This window comes from Clupea harengus, chromosome 5 (assembly GCF_900700415.2).
Source record: "Clupea harengus chromosome 5, Ch_v2.0.2, whole genome shotgun sequence".
NCBI classification, from domain to species: Eukaryota; Metazoa; Chordata; class Actinopteri; order Clupeiformes; family Clupeidae; genus Clupea; species Clupea harengus.
Window position 1 is genome coordinate 19,761,763 of NC_045156.1, and position 16,152 is coordinate 19,777,914.

General features: G+C 44.6%; 1 protein-coding gene across 4 annotated transcripts in view; it reads right to left on the reverse strand.

The window, feature by feature from the left end:
* Positions 1–16,152, reverse strand: part of dlgap4b (discs, large (Drosophila) homolog-associated protein 4b) — a 121,645-nt gene that overhangs the window by 73,086 nt on the left and 32,407 nt on the right. For all 4 annotated transcript variants that reach the window (XM_031568010.2, XM_031568008.2, XM_031568012.2 and 1 more), the window contains exon 2: positions 15,107–15,182. The gene's annotated coding sequence lies outside the window, so the exon portion shown is untranslated. The remainder of the gene's footprint in view (positions 1–15,106; positions 15,183–16,152) is intronic.

Here is a 16,152-nt window from a genome sequence, read left to right on the forward strand (position 1 = left end):
CGCATGAAAATTGACTGCAAGGACACATTAGAACTGTGCATTTACCCACACTTGAACAACCTGGCATGTTCAATAATGCGACAACACTAAATGGCAGCCCTTCCTACCATTGATCCAGGGAAGGCATTCCTTCGACGGTGCCTGCAACTAATTCCAGCTTAGCATTAAGGACCTGGGTAGACATACCCAAAAGACCTGTATCGATCCATTAGCTGTTATTCAGCTTTAAGTCAGATCAATGGCCTTGGATGGGTAGGGGGCTGAATGATGCAACATAAATAAGATAAGGGGAGGGAAAAGGTTGCACTCCATGGATGCTTGAGTGATGTGGACTGTATCGAGAAAGGGCCCCTCATGTACTTATGCTTCTGAGATCTCAAGATGCATTAAACAAACTACCATCTAACATTGGAGCTGCATGAAATGACAACAGATTATAGTTACCCAACAACATCAACAATCGAAAGCTATACGTGTATGTACGTGTATACATATATATATATATATATATATATATATATATAGTGTGAGAGAGAGAGAGAGAGAGAGAGAGAGAGAGAGAAAAATATGTATGTAGACAGCGGATAAAAAAAAAAAAAACACAGAACCAAACACCTGCACCGTCCCCTGCCCCCACCCCACCCCAGGCATGAATGCTTCTGAGCTTTCAAAATGCGGTAAACAATCTACCGTAACACAGGAATTACAGCATCAAATTTTACGGTCAGAGCTTTCAATATCAACAGAGAGGATAATAATTCTGAATTCTCTGTGACATCGTATCAGTAGCATCAAGTTGGTTTTGAGAAAATAATATATCCAGTATATGTATAGGAATGACTGTTGCGGGTCAGTGTGCAGTTTGGTTGGTGGAGTAGCAGGATCAATCTGGATTTACCAAGGATTGTGTAACATAACACTGATACAGTAGGGACAGGTCAGTCCCTTCATCAGCTGTTGGCTCTTGATCTGATGTGATTTGGCTGGACTGCCACTACCTGACACTCCAAGGTAAAGGTCAAAGCAGAGAGACAAGTGTGTAGCAGACACACAAACATCTCCAGGGCTGACAGAAACACACACACACACACATACATACACAAGTACACACGCACGTGCACACACAGCCATGCACACACACACGTATACCATGTACAATGCCAAATGTGCTGTAATATTTGTGTGTGTGTGTGTGTGTGTGGATGCGTGTGTGTTTGTTGGTGTGCGCATACTCTCGAGAGCTGTAACTTTAACAGTCTAGGAACTCCTGTCATTCCCAGTGAAGATGAGTGACTCATGTTTGGGAAGACATTGCTCACTATAGCAGAACAAATATGAATGCACACACACACACACACACACACACACACACACACACACACACACACACTCATACAGCCCAGCGTTTCTCTTATTTGGTCTCTTTCTGTTTGATGTTAAGGGGTGAAAATGGTTACATGAACGGTGAGTTTGCCAACAGACTAACTAAATAACCAGGTAGCACCGTACACTTGATACACTTCAAAATGGCATCCTCCACTGTATTATATAAGGGTCTTTGACAACAGTTTACACTGTCAACACAATTCTGAAAGATGCTAAAACAATAAAGAGAGAAATAATGAATGCCACATGTATTACATGTAATTGTTAAAGTGAAGTTTGGCTCTAACTGCGCAACAGTGGGAGAAAACAGTTCAACTGAATTGTTGCAGTAGTGACTTCATTAACCCATCCCCAGTTTGGAATCTCCATTTTCTGATACCTTTTCCAATTACCATTTGGCTTTTCAGTTGTCAATTTAAATGTCATGTCATGGATTTCAGTGGGTGCCAAATAGCATTGACCTTATGGGTCTCACAGTGGAAAGTGAAAATGGAATTGAATTGGGATTCAAGACCGGCTTCTCTAATTAAAGCTGAGGTGTATTTGAGACGACTGAGGGTCTGAAATTGCCTCACCCTTGCATTACACTAACTTCCTGGAGCGAACTCAGCGAAAGATTGTCCTGTGATGTTCAAAGGCAATTAAACACAATGCTGTTGACTGCAATTACTTCTAATCAATACAAAGGTTTAATTACAGAATGTAATCTGCTAAAGCAAAACAAGCTGAAGATAAACTACAAGTTATCAACCAATTACATTTTCTTTCTGTGAATGTAAGTGGAAGCCTATCCACATGCTGCCTGATCAGCGGGTATAGGCGAATGAGTTTAACATCGAACATTTGACCCTAATCACGTACGGTGTTGCTACTACCAACAAGAGTAGACCTTCACATCAACTCACTCCACCTCATTACACTGTGCTGTCTTGCCCAAGCCGCAGTCTATAGAAACGGTTTAATCAGTATTCTTGGGATGTGCCGCACTTACAGCTCACTCCCAGCATTGAAAGCTCGAATAAAACATTTGAGAGAAAATATGCCATCTGCTTTCACGTCAGTCTTAACCTTCTGACACAAATCGAGGGATCGTGCTGAAATAAAAAAATAAAATACAACGCTCACAGCAAGACGGTACCGCCGAAATGACGGCGCAAGAACCAAGCGTTCCCCATCTGTCTGAAGTTGTTCTGCGGCACAGAATCCCAGCGTTTCATTAGCATAACACAGCAGACATGTGAGAGGAATTTCACTGAGCTGCTCGGCTCGGAGCGGCGCTTCTCGTTTTTAATGGGAGAAACAGCACATCACCATCAGCAGCAACCTCCATGACAAGAGCAGGGGATAGGAACACAGAAGCATTCAGTCATGGTGGTGAAAGAAGGGGGAGGGAGAGTGGAGGGGGGGTGGGTGACTCATTTCCCACTAAACTTTCAAGAACCTTTCCAAAAGGCTATTACTTGTTCCAGAGCATGACTTGCAAAAGTGCTTTATAATCTATCTGAACTTGACTTGAGGTCATTCTGTGGAAGAGAGCTCCGTGGAGGTTGGGGCTCACCGTGGCTGAGTCTCCGTCCAGAGCTCCCCGAAAGCAGTAGCACAACATTCAGAGGATATAAAAAAAAAATATCTAGAGCCGGAGAATTTAGGCAAGTCAGTGTGAACGATCATTTCATGTTTGCAAGGAAGGCGGGGGGAGGATTTCTCAGGCAAACTTGGCATTGGTCTGCGGGTGTGGAGATACAGGGGGAAAACTGTGGTAGTGGCTGTGATGTTTGCGCGGTCTGTTTAGGAAGAAATTTAAAGCAGTCCCAGGAGCAATCATCATGCTTTGACAGGATAACGCCTCTTACTCGGGGGGGTCTGGGGCACGGACCTAGAAAGTGACGGAGAACTGGGGCAGCGCTGCGTACGCAAAGCCAAGCAAAGCTAACCACACAAGAAACTCTGCAACCAACCAGGCCGTGGTGTAATAACTAGTGCAGAGGCTGTGGGGGAAGAAAAAAAACCTGGACACTGATCTGATCACAAGTGGCCAGGGGGAAAGTAGATCTGGCTCTGGGAGAGCACAATTCCCTTTCGGTCCAGATCAGCATTTCATCCAAAGTGGGTTTTTTTTGGAGCAGCAAAACTAGGGGAACACATCCTGCTTTCTCTGGGATGGCGGCTGTTGCTGTTCCTGATTTGCAGCTCTGTTAAGACACCACAATGGAGAGACACGTATTAGAGATCACATGCTGCACATCTAGCAGTCTGAACTCAACGTCTGTCTCTCTCTCTCTCTCTCTCTCTCTCTCTCGCTCTGTTGCTCTTTCACTCACTCTCACAATCCCCTCTTTCTATGTCTTTGTCTCTCTCTCTCTCTCTTTTCTCTTCTCCCTTTCTTTCAGGGAGAGTTTCGTTCAAGTGACTGATAGTACGGTAAACTTTCCTCTCCGTTTGTCCCGGTGTCCTCCCCCAGCTCCTGTCCCCTCCCGTCCCAGTCAGACGTCCATGTTTGTGAGGGCGCCGAGGCTGTGTGAGGCCCTGTCAGCTCGATGTCTCTCTTCCCCTGAAAGCCTAATGAGAGACTCACCGGGGCTTCGCTCCCCTGCAGCCCTGCCACCAAAAAAGACATGCACTCACAGGGAGCAGAGCAGAGGAGAGAGGAGGAAACGCGAGAGACGGAGGCACAAAAAAAAGAAAATGAGAGTGAGAGAGAGAGAGAGAGAGAGAGCATCTGAATGAGGAAAAAAAAAAAAACATGGCATGCACAAAGAGAACCCTGGGAAAAACAACGCATCAGAGAAATCGCTCTCCCGTGTGTCGTCCTCTCTGTCTACACCCCCTTTACCATTTGTAAGAAGTCACCGAGAGTGGGGTGAAAACATGACGTAAGAAGAAAACAGAAAGAAGAAAAAAAGCTCTTATTCACGGCTCTGTTCAAGCTGCTAGCAACACACAGCTGCAGACAGCCATCACTTGCTCAGCAGTATTACTCATGGCAACATCCTCTCGCATTTCCATTAAAAGACATACAGAGAGAGAGGGTGCTAGAGACAGAGAGCGAGAGAGAGAGAGAGAGAGAGAGAGACTGAGAGAGAGGGAGTGAGAGTGAAAGAGAGGAATCAGTGAAAGTCATTCAACTCACCATTCAAAAAAGGCCTTTGTGTGGGATGTTTTGCACATTGAGTGTCTTTCTCTCTCTATTTCTCTCTCTCTCTCTTCTCTCTCTTCAAGTCAATAACACAGCAGATCTGTGTGAAATAACGTGATAGCAGCACTTCCCGCTCCAAGGACAGTGGGCTCACGGCAAAGTACTCTGGGATACAGGATGTCGTCTCATCCTGGTTACTGCTTTACGACCCAGCCACAATGCCTTTTGTTATTCTGTCATAAACATGTGAATCTGTGCCACTCATACTACCTCGCATGAGCTGCAGCGTTAAAGGGAATATCTGTGTTTATGAGCTATGCACCAAAAATAAATTATGACAGGCCACAGAATACAGTAATACAGAAAGCCATTAATTTAACTGTTTTGAATTTTTTATTACACTAGCCTTGAAAGGCAGTAGCAGCTTGTGTAAGACCCTGAACATGAATAATAAGGAAGACTGAAGTTTGTGGGTGTAAGGGTACTCATTATAGAAAGAAAACAGGGTTGTTACATTCCTTAAATGATAGATTCTTTGAAAGAGGAGTGGATATGTCGACAAGAGAGAGGAGAGACGGAGGGAGACAGTGCAGGGAGAGGGGAGGGAGAGAGAGGTTTGCTCAGGTGAAGATATGCTAGAAGGCAGAACTAGGTCAGATGAGGAACACAGAGAAGCACCCATGACTCGCTGTTCTGTGGTTGCCGTTGACAACGCCTGCGGGGGAAAACCGCCTCCCCGGAAACCCTGAAACAAGCCCCCGCGCTGACCTGCCGCCAGACTACTAGACCAACGGGAAAGCTCGCTTCAGCCGACGCCAAATCAGTGGGGACTAAACAACATCACAGAGGAAGCGCACAATCATCTCCAGCCCTGAGGTGACAGGGCCACACAAACACAAACCACACGAGTCATACATGCAGCACAGTCTCAGAAATAAAATCACACGCTGTTGCTGGCATGCTCTCTGTACTTGGCACTCATATCTTGCTCTTGTCTGAGAACCTCCACTTGTCTGCAACACATTCATGTCTCTATCAAGAGCAAATGACATGTGGAAAAAACAGATCATATCGGCGGCATGATCTCCTATTTGACGGTTATAATTATGGGGGATTATTTCTCCAGAGCTTTTTGGCCTGCTGTTGAAATGGACTCACAGTCCACAGAACCAGAACTCAAACTGAAGTGGTCTGATGACCACTGCACAGAGCAGGGGCTGACAGGAGCACCAGAGGGGAGGCATGATTAGCATCTATTTAGAGCTGCACATGCAATCGTCAAAAGGCACAAGGGACTGTTTATTTTTAAACTCCTCGGCCAACTTGGTAACTGTGCACATGTATATATTTCTGGGAAATTCAGAACTGAAGAAAAAGATCCTTCAACGTTAGGGAGTGGGGTTAGTTCTTCTCTCTAAATGGAATACTGCACTGTGTGTGTGTGTGTGGGCAAATATGACATACTTTCTATTCCTAGAAGCTTTTGGACATTTTAACTCAAGGCTGTCATGCAGGCATGTGTGTGTGTATGTGTGTGTGTGTGTGTGTGTGTGTGTGTGTGTGTGTGTGTGTATGTGTGTGTGTGTATGTGTATGTGTGTGTGGTATGTGTGTGTGCATGTTTGTGTATGTGTGTATGTGTGTGTGTATGTGTGTGTGTGTGTGTGTGTGTGTGTGTATGTGTGTGTGTATGTGTGTGTGTGTATGTGTATGTGTGTGTGGTATGTGTGTGTGCATGTTTGTGTATGTGTGTATGTGTGTGTGTATGTGTGTGTGTGTGTGTGTGTGTGTGTGTGTGTGTGTGTGTGTATGTGTGTGTGTATGTGTGTATGTATGTGTGTGTGGTATGTGTGTGTGCATGTTTGTGTATGTGTGTATGTGTGTGTGTATGTGTGTGTGTGTGTATGTGTGTGTGTATGTGTGTGTGTGTGTGTGTGTGTGTATGTGTGTGTGTATGTGTGTGTGTGTGTGTGTGTGTATGTGTGTGTGTGTGTGTGTATGTGTGTGTGTATGTGTGTGTGTGTGTGTGTGTGTGTGTGTGCATGTTCGTGTATGTGCTCACATGCGTGTCTGAGACTGTTTGCATGTGTTTCTGTGAGCCTGTGTGAGTGTGTGTGAGTGTGTGTGTGTGTGTGTGAGCCTGTGTGAGTGGCCCGCAGGCCTGGGAAGTTCAGGGGCAGATGGGACAGGGTAGCATGAGCAGATGTGATCAGAACAGTCCAGAACAGCACACACACACACACAAACACACAAACACACACACACACACACACACACACACACACACACACACACACACACACACACACACACACACACACACACACACACACACACAGGCTTAGGGTCAGCCATGACAAAATGCCCTCTGCATAGATAAGATGAAATGAAATGAAATGAAACAAAAGGAAATGAACACATAAATAAAAATCACTTCATCACAGGGGGAAAAATTATTCACTCAAGAACCTGCATAGAAATCCCTCCATGGTGAAATGGGAAAGGAGAGAGAACAGGTGGCTTAGGAAGCGGCCAAAGATCTTTTTATTTACAGCAGCTCTGTGGAACAGACTTGAAAAAAGAGGTAAACAGGCTGCGGAATATTCAGTATACTTCCTCGGAACTCCTATAACAGCATTCATAATTGCAAAATCCCATCTATCATGGCTAGCAAACATCCACATTTGAATGTTCAAATATAGAGTTGTTATATGTGTATATTCAAGCTTTTGATAATGTCTTCAAGCTATGACAATGTGTGAAACATTAACACATCACTCACACACACTCACACATTTCAGGTGTGTAGAAGTTTTCTAGGAGAAACCAGTAAAAGAGCACATTTCTAATCAGGGTTAAGGGGTCGGCATGAGAGAGACAAGCTTCAACCAAAATTAAAAGGATTAAGGAGGAGGAAGTGGATGACACATGGACACTTACACCTGAGGTAATATGTGTGTTGCGAGCCCTATTTGGGTTATCTAGCCGTGGGGCCAAGGGCTTCCTGCAGGGCCGTGGGCCTCCAGTGGGTTAGCTTTAATAAGGCTTAAAGCTGGTTGAGCTCCTGACGCAAGAGAGCCAGGGGGCCAGAGCCAGGGCTGAGTGCATACACCAAACACACTCTGACGTGGAGACGACCCATGGTGACGTGGTGAGGCGTGTGTGTAGGGGGTTGGGGGGTGTACTGGGTCAGTAATCTAACATACCCTGTGGGGAGGGTTTAATCTGAGACAGTGTGAGCTCTTGCCTCTTCGCTTTGGCCCTGTTCACCAGCTGGGCGGCGGCACGGGTGCCCTGGCCCGTTGTGCGCTTCATCAGCCGACTGCGAGGGAGCAGTGAGGATTTTCGGGGGCTGGACTGGATTTGATGAGCACATTTCCCCAGCACTCTGCCCCCTGAGCCTGACAAGAGCACTGACCTACAATCTCAAAGTGTGCGCCAGTTTGATTTGGACAGAGTTAGCCATATTACGTTAGCATTATCTGCAATAGCTATTAGCTTAACTTGCTAATAGACCGTATAAAGAAGAACAGACAATTAGAAACAACGTAATAAGTAGATATGTCTCATTTGACTTTTTTTTCTACAAGGGTATGCATAGATATAATTTACATATCTAACTGCCTTTTTCCAGGCCGGCTCAAACTTCGGTAAGATGACAGCAACAAGTTACGAAACATTTGTCTCCAGATTGCATAAACAATAAAGAAATCACAAAACTGCACATCTGATATGGCAAAAACTCGTGTCATACTGTGTAATCCATACGTCTGCATTAACAACAGTCCTGAGGATACACTCCAATCTCAGTATGTTTTAATCTGATTTGAAACACCAGACTACAGCATATAGCACAGTAAGCTATGCTTGACTGAATGAAAATCCACTCTTGTGAGTGAGCCAGCTCTTAGCCTGCTGTGCTGTGCACCTGCTGATGTATGGGCGTTAGGGCCATGTGGGAAAAGCATTATTAACTGTCATTGTGCGGACACAGAGAGGGGAAACACGCCACTCAGCGCTCAGAGCTTGTGAGGTGAAACCCTCCACTGTGTGTGTGTGTGTGTGTGTGTGTGTGTGTGTGTGGTGTCTGTCTCTGTGTGTGGTGATTGTCCTTGTGGGGAGAAAACTAAATTGAACAACCAGCTGCCAGAATCAAAATTAAAACATTTTCATTCACCGGACATCTTGAAGATTTGGCCTTCGAGATCAATAAATTGCCATTCCAGCAGAGGGAAAGTAGTCTTGGTATTATTCTTTCGAAAAAAAGAAAAACCCAACGATAACGTGTGTATATGAGACTGGAGGACGCAGGCTCTGTGCTCAAATCACTGGATGAGAAAAATACAAATGCAAATGTTGTGCCAGTGTGAGTTGCATTGAGAGTGTGTCCATTCAGGACCCATCAGAGCCCGACGGTTCAGTTTGGGTTTGGACAAAAATGATGAAGTGGTGTTTGGGTTTGGGTTGGGTTCAGTTATGTAGACCAAACATATAATAACTAGGCAGCTAACATTTCACTTTTGAATGACTACTTATGATGGGCTAGCCTACTTGACACCAAAACACACTCTGACGCAGAGACAACCAATGCTCTTTTTAGTGAAAATACAATGTAAAAATAAGTAACATTGATGGACCTCCTGTCTGTGTTGGTCAACTTCCTGTTCAGTGCAGGGATTCATTTGTTTATCTACGTGACAACGCAACACATATGCTATTGCTGCTTTCAAGATGACGGTAAACTCTGTAAACCCAACTTGGGAACTTTATACATTCTACGAAAACGTGCGTTCACCTGATCAACATGATGCCCGCAGCAACATCTGTCATCTCACCAGTTTGGCCTCTTAAGCTTATAATAATAATAATAATAATAACAATAATAATAATAATAATAATAATACGCTTTATTTGTATAGCACCTTTCATACAAAACAGTGCAGCTAAAAGTGCATAAAAGCAAAGAATTACATGCACAAAAAAAATTACATGCACAGTGATTCACATAGATATGTAATTTAATACTTTTGTTGGCGTCTTCCGTGATGGTTAGCTTATTAGTTTACTGTTTACTGTATCACAATGACAAATGACAATAGGTTCGTTAACCATAGGTGCTGTTCAACGCAGGGGTTCAACTGTAGGCTACTGTAACTGTATGTGTGAAGAGCTTCTAATGACATTGCGTAATGTGTGTGTGTTAAAACAATCTACCCAGCGATATAACCTATATATATAACAATGCGTTTCAACAGTCATTTACAAGATGCCCACATATGTATAATCTGAGTAAACAGCTGTAAAGCTGTAACCATGGTAACCACAATTGCGTGACAGGGTAAGACAGTGCTTCAGTTTACATTAACTGTGTTGGGCTCGGTTCGAGTTTGGACATAAAAAAACAGAATGCCTGTCGGGTTCAGCTCGGGCTCGGTTACTAGGCTACTAGGGTTGGTTTCGGACAAAACTATGAGGCCTGAGCTGCACTCAATTATACATATCCTCACTGTATACACAGCAGGTATCTAATTGTGATTGGACACTTATTCAGACTAATCATGGAAAATTGGGGTGCATGTAAACATCAACCAAAAGAAGTCCGACGGATGCTGGAAAATGTAATTTCCTTTACATTTGTTTTTAAATAGCATGAACTGTGAATGTAGGTGCAATTATTGTTTTAATTGAGGTCGGGCTTGTTAATTATCGCCCAAATGATATTAACAGCGAGAGGCAAGAGAAGGCAGCGAGGGTGTGAGAGGTGACAGGAGTGAAGGGAAAGAGCTGAAACACAGAGGAGATGCAGGCAGGTCAGGACTTGGGGGGGAGGGAATCATCATTACAATTCTTCCCTGATAAATATTTACAGCTGGACTGAATAATTTGGGGCATCTGGGCATTTTCTCACTCCCTCCAAATGCAAAAAAATGCAAAAAAAAAAAAAAAAGTCTCTTTGTATTTCTCCCTCTCTCTTTTCCTGTTCCTCCACTCTGCTCTCACACACTCGACTCACACTCCTTTATCATCTTTCCCTCCTCCTCTCTTTCCTCCGTGCTGATGAGTTTTCTAAGCCTGCTCCTTCCTGTCATCAGCAGGAGGCGACGTGTGAGCAAACCCCACGTCCCCAGCCTCTCCGAGCAGCTGATCGCCAACCAGCCTCCTCTGCCTCTCCTCACCGCTGCTAATTACATGGTACTCCAGTGACAGATAGGCCTCAGCATCCGGACAGCCTCATGATGCAACCCATATCCATGCTTGTATGTGACAAAACCGCCAAGCAAATAAATAAATAAACAAAAGTATTTTATAATGACATGCCCTTGAATGCGAGGACAGCTGACCTAACTATTTGAAGGGGAGCCCGATATAGTACTTTGTGGAGGAAGAGCATTTCCATCAGGCTACACAGTATGTAGCAATATGCTCATAGGGAACCATTCGGAGGAGAGCCACCCGGTTCCTTGACTGAAAAGGAGATGGTGGATCAGACCACAGGTGAAACAAAGATGAACGTTCCCCCAAAACACAAGAGCAGATGAGCGGAGCGCAAAAACCACACGTATCATCTCGCCACCCAAATGAACAGATTATTTTTGTCTGTGACTCTGTTGGGTTAATCCCTTGCAGAGCCCAGTCAGGAGTAGAAACTGAGGCGCCACCGTAAACACGCAGACAGAAAAGCACTCCATTAGGCGCCTGCCATACCAGATGGCCAAGAGGGCAAATACACCGAAAAATCACAGAGCAGTTCACAGGTCCACAACGCTGAGAGAGAGAGAAAGATTGCGGGAAAGATAGATAGAGAGAGAGAGAGAGAGAGAGAGAGCAAGGGAAAGAGAGAGAGGGAGGAAAGGGAGTAGGAGGCAGGCTATGTGCTAAAATCACAGGAAGTGTTGAAGTCACAGCTTCCTCTGACACTCCACAACCAACCCAAAAGAGTTGTCCAGGCTTCACTGGTGTCTTGAAAAGTGCCTCCATTATCCGATGGGCGGGAGTGCAGCTACTGAAAGCACACTTGAATGAGTTCTACATGGGAAAAAATGAATGAAAGGTTTATGGGCAGGCATTTTTCTTCCCATGTGTGAACCACTATCTTCCCCGCGACAATGTGGAGTAGCGTTTCACACTGACAGCGCAAAGTGTGTCAAAGCGTGTCTGTGCTTCTCTGTTCTGAGTCCATTGTAGTCCATTAAGCGCAGCCATTATGATGGAGAAGACCAACAACGAAAATACCACTGGGGGATTACAGCATCACAGCGCAGCGCTTCCTTCCAGCCTCCAGCCGGCGGCCGCACGCAGCATGCCAAACCCCATGTTTATAAGCTGCTTTAGAGACCGCCGGTGCGGCAGACCTGGAGCTGTTCAGGGAAGGCAGCACAGCACGCACACACTGTACGACAGGAGAGAGTTGGTCCTGTAATGTTTCAGACAGGCTGACAGTCATACTGCTGTTGATGGTCAGTTATTTTTCTGGGGGGGGTTGTATGAAAGTCTAATCACAGATTCCGGCAAACAGAGCAGAAGCCTGGCTCACCTATAGGAGTCTGAGCTGTTTGCCCTCAGATGTCATCGCTCAATAAAATCCCCAGTAAGAGAATAATGGATTGTATGACAGCGGGTTTAAGGAAGAAAGCACAGGATGGGGTGAGTGAAAGAGAAAGAGAGAGAGAGAGAGAGAGAGAGAGAGAGAGACACAGAGACAGAGACAGAGATATTTAGTTCACAGAAATCAGGCAGTGGTGTTTGGTCTGAACCTGTAATGTGTAGATGATTTGCAGGCTGTTTGGATGCCAGACCAGGTCACACAGCGGGGGAGAGGGTGTGCTTTTCAGCGTGCCCGCCTGTGGCAGGTCACAGGAAATAGGCGGGCAATTCTGACACTCAGGTCATGGCAGACAGAGGTCATGGCAGACAGAGGTGTTTCGTGGAAAGACAGAGAGGCGATGGAAAAGGATAAGTAGAAAAGGGGGGGGGGGGGGGGGGTGAGACAGCAGATAAATGAGCGCCCATCCCTGGAGATGTGTTCGATCTGGTGTGCTATTTTCCTCTTCTCCTCTCCTCTTCTCTAAGCTCTAAGAGTCATTCACATTCTCTTAATCAGTAGCGTGGGTAGAGACAGAAAGAGAGAGAGGGAGAGAGAGAGAGAGAGAGAGAGAGATAGGGGGTAGAGGGAGAGAGAGGGGTTGAGACAAAGAGAGAGATGGTGTCTGTGTGAGTGCTAGACAGAGAGAGAAAGAGAGAGAGAGAGAGAGAGAGAGAAAGACAGGGAGAGAGACAGGGAGAGATGGTGTCTGTACGTCTGGACAGAGAAAGAGCGAGATAGAGGGAGGCTGACTGGAGTGAATGGCTCATGCAGCTATACAAAAATAGGACTATGGCAGCTGTAAGGAGGGCCTAATTTGAAGCTCCCCCAGTGTGCGCTGGTGTGCGCTGGTGTGTGTAGGTGTGCGCTGTATAGACCCAGGCTTTTGTGTAAATTGCATGTGTGCATGTCAAGTCTTTTCATGACTATGCAGGAATCAGGCAGTCATGACTCATAAGCTCTTTGTGAACTTGAAACCTCCTCCAGACATCAGCAATCCACACAGCTGGATCACTGCCAGTCCAGGCAATGAATAATGATGCAGAAATTCAAAGTAATGCAATTGTGAAGCACACAGAATTGTTACACTGTGTTACACAATGTTAATATTTATTTGTTTGTTTGTTTGTTTAACGTACATAATCACTTCAAGCCATTAGGTCCGTAATCTGTTGTGTAACGTATGTGTGTGAGTGTGATTACTCATGTGCCTGCAAGCTCATACGTGTGTGTTTGTAAACCTTAGAGAGCTTCCATTGATTGCCAATTGGTTAGATTCCCTAGAGGAAGTCGACCTGTCAAAAAAACAGGGATGTAGGGAGAGGGATGAGAGAAGGAGGGAGAAAGAGAGTGAAAGAGAGGGAGAGTGCGAGTTGAAACAGAGAGGGTATGGAGATAAAGGACTGGAAGCTTTAAAAGCTTTGGGGAGAATTTGTCTTCAGTAAGCCTACCACAGATTAGGCCATGTTAATGCAATCTCCATATCTCTGTCGCCCTTCCTCTCGATCCATTTCCTGTTTTCTTTAAAAGATGATCAACCAGGTTGATGGCTTTTGCCCATTTTCCACATTCCTACTATTTAGTAGCCTATGACATCAGTTCCAGATTAACATGATACACATTTAATGTAATTTATATTTCAGTGCTGTAGTATATGTGGTGAAATTGGCAGTAATTATACTGGAATATGCTTAACTTTGTGACTACAAGACATTTATGTGTACTATATGTCCACACGCATGTCAGAGTGTGATTCTTTGCATCATTTGTATTACCTACTGAATCTGCATCTATCTATTTTTTTCAGAAATGTTTTTCTCTGGTCCTCTGTATGTGTGTGTGTGTGTGTGTGTGTGTGTCTCTCTCTCTGTGTCTGTTGGTGTCTCTTCAGGCATGGATTGAACCCTCACTTCTCCCCCACCTCTGATCTCAAAGGTCACGTGTTCAGCTGACGTTTCATTTCAGAGACTCAAGAAAGCCAGTCAACACCAAGCAACTCCAACACATGTATATGTGTGTGTGTGTGTGTGTGTGTGTGTGTGTGTGTGTGTGTGTGTGTGTGTCTCTCTCTCTCTGTGTCTGTTGGTGTCTCTTCAGGCATGGATTGAACCCTCACTTCTCCCCCACCTCTGATCTCAAAGGTCACGTGTTCAGCTGACGTTTCATTTCAGAGACTCAAGAAAGCCAGTCAACGCCAAGCAACTCCAACACATGTATGTGTGTGTGTGTGTGTGTGTGTGTGTGTGTGTGTGTGTGTGTGTGTGTGTGTGTGTGTGTGTGTGTATATATATATATATAAGCAGTCAGAGCAACATGCAACTACCAACACACCTACACTAAATCTACACATATAGACAGAGCTTATAGATTACATACAATCATACATTCCTAAAAATAATAAAAAAATGATAACCATGGAAATAGACCAAGAAAAAATTACGTTTTCATTGCCAATCAAACTGAACATCACCTGTCCATAACACACTCACTGAACCCGAGTGTGACAGTCTCACATGCTGGCATAAATCTCATTTGTTTAATAGATCATAAACAGCAGGGAGACAGCAGCGTCTTTTGCCTTGTAAAAAGCTCTCCTCATCGCTCAAGCTGACAGCTCAGGCTCTGTCTAAAGACTCCTAACACATAAAAGACCCTGACCTGTCCAAGGACGGCCACTTACTTTCTCCGACAGGGAGTCACTCTAGCTAATTCCCAAGGTGATTTCTCGGTTCCAATAAATCCTGCACAGCCCCCCCCCAATCCCTGCCACTCCGCCCCCCTCCCGCCCCCACCTCCCAGTCAGTGACACTGAGCGTCCACTCCTCCTCTCCTCAGCACTTAGCCACAGCTGTCCACTCCAATGTCACAAAGTATCGGGGAAGGAGCCAACCAACCTCTAGCGACAAGAGAGGTACAGAAAGTCGAAACACCCTCTTAAAAACAGGGACAAAAGCGCTGTTGACACACACACACACACACACACACTGAGAGTCACACACATACCTTTGCGAGATGGGACCGGATAGTCTTCAAAGACAGCCGAGGAGAGAAAGTGAGGAGATTGCGGGAGAAAAAAATCCTGTGAACACAAAGGAGAAGGGGAATGTATTTTTAGTTGAAAATGTTGAAGATGGTGCGTTGCTAGATTTTCAGCTTTTGTTTCCAAAGCTCATTTTTAAATGCACAAGTAGTTTAACTGTTCCTCTTTATTTCCTTCACATCTTTGAACTGCTGCGAAGCCATTCTTCAGCACAAAGTGAGGATTTCAAAAAACAAGAGTATTGTTCAGCTGAGACAACTGCCCAGTTCCCTGTTGGCTGACAAACACAGAGGGAAAGATCCATGATGTGCACTGGAAGGTTATAAACAACAGCAAATGCTGTACAGTATGGGCAGTCACAATGAACACGTTTTATGATTCATTTGAAAGATTTAACGCATTAACGCAAAATTATCGCAGCTGCCTGGGTTTTGATATTATTTCTGATGTTGTGCATGTGCATATGTAATGGTTAAAATATCTGTGAGCATCCAATGTTCACCTGACACGGAGCTTGACACAGAGTTCAATTCACAAGCTTGCAAGTATATTAAGCACTTCATCTTACAACTAACCCAACGGGCTGTACACTACGTTCTAACTTCTGACCAGCAGACCCAGTCACTAGCTCCCTCTAAAGTATCTCCCTCCCTCAAAGTCTGTCTCTTTTCTGTGCTTCTCTGCGTATTAATCTCAATCACCATTTCAAAATAAAAGTCCCTTCACACTTTACATGCTACACATACAGTATAACAAATTTGCCTTTCAAGCTATTTTGATGGCCTTGATGGTTTTATTGGAAATCTGTAGTTCACAGCAGAGAATCTGTGTTCCAAGTTAAAAAGATGCAATTAAACAATGGTATTTGAATTTAAATATACTTCCTTTGTGTTGATTCTACATAAATTCTATGGTTTTACATTATTACAAGCTTCAGTCTTCAGAAGAAGAAGAAACGATTAATCACGATCAATCACAGCAAACTCTGCGAATAATTAGTTCATTCTTT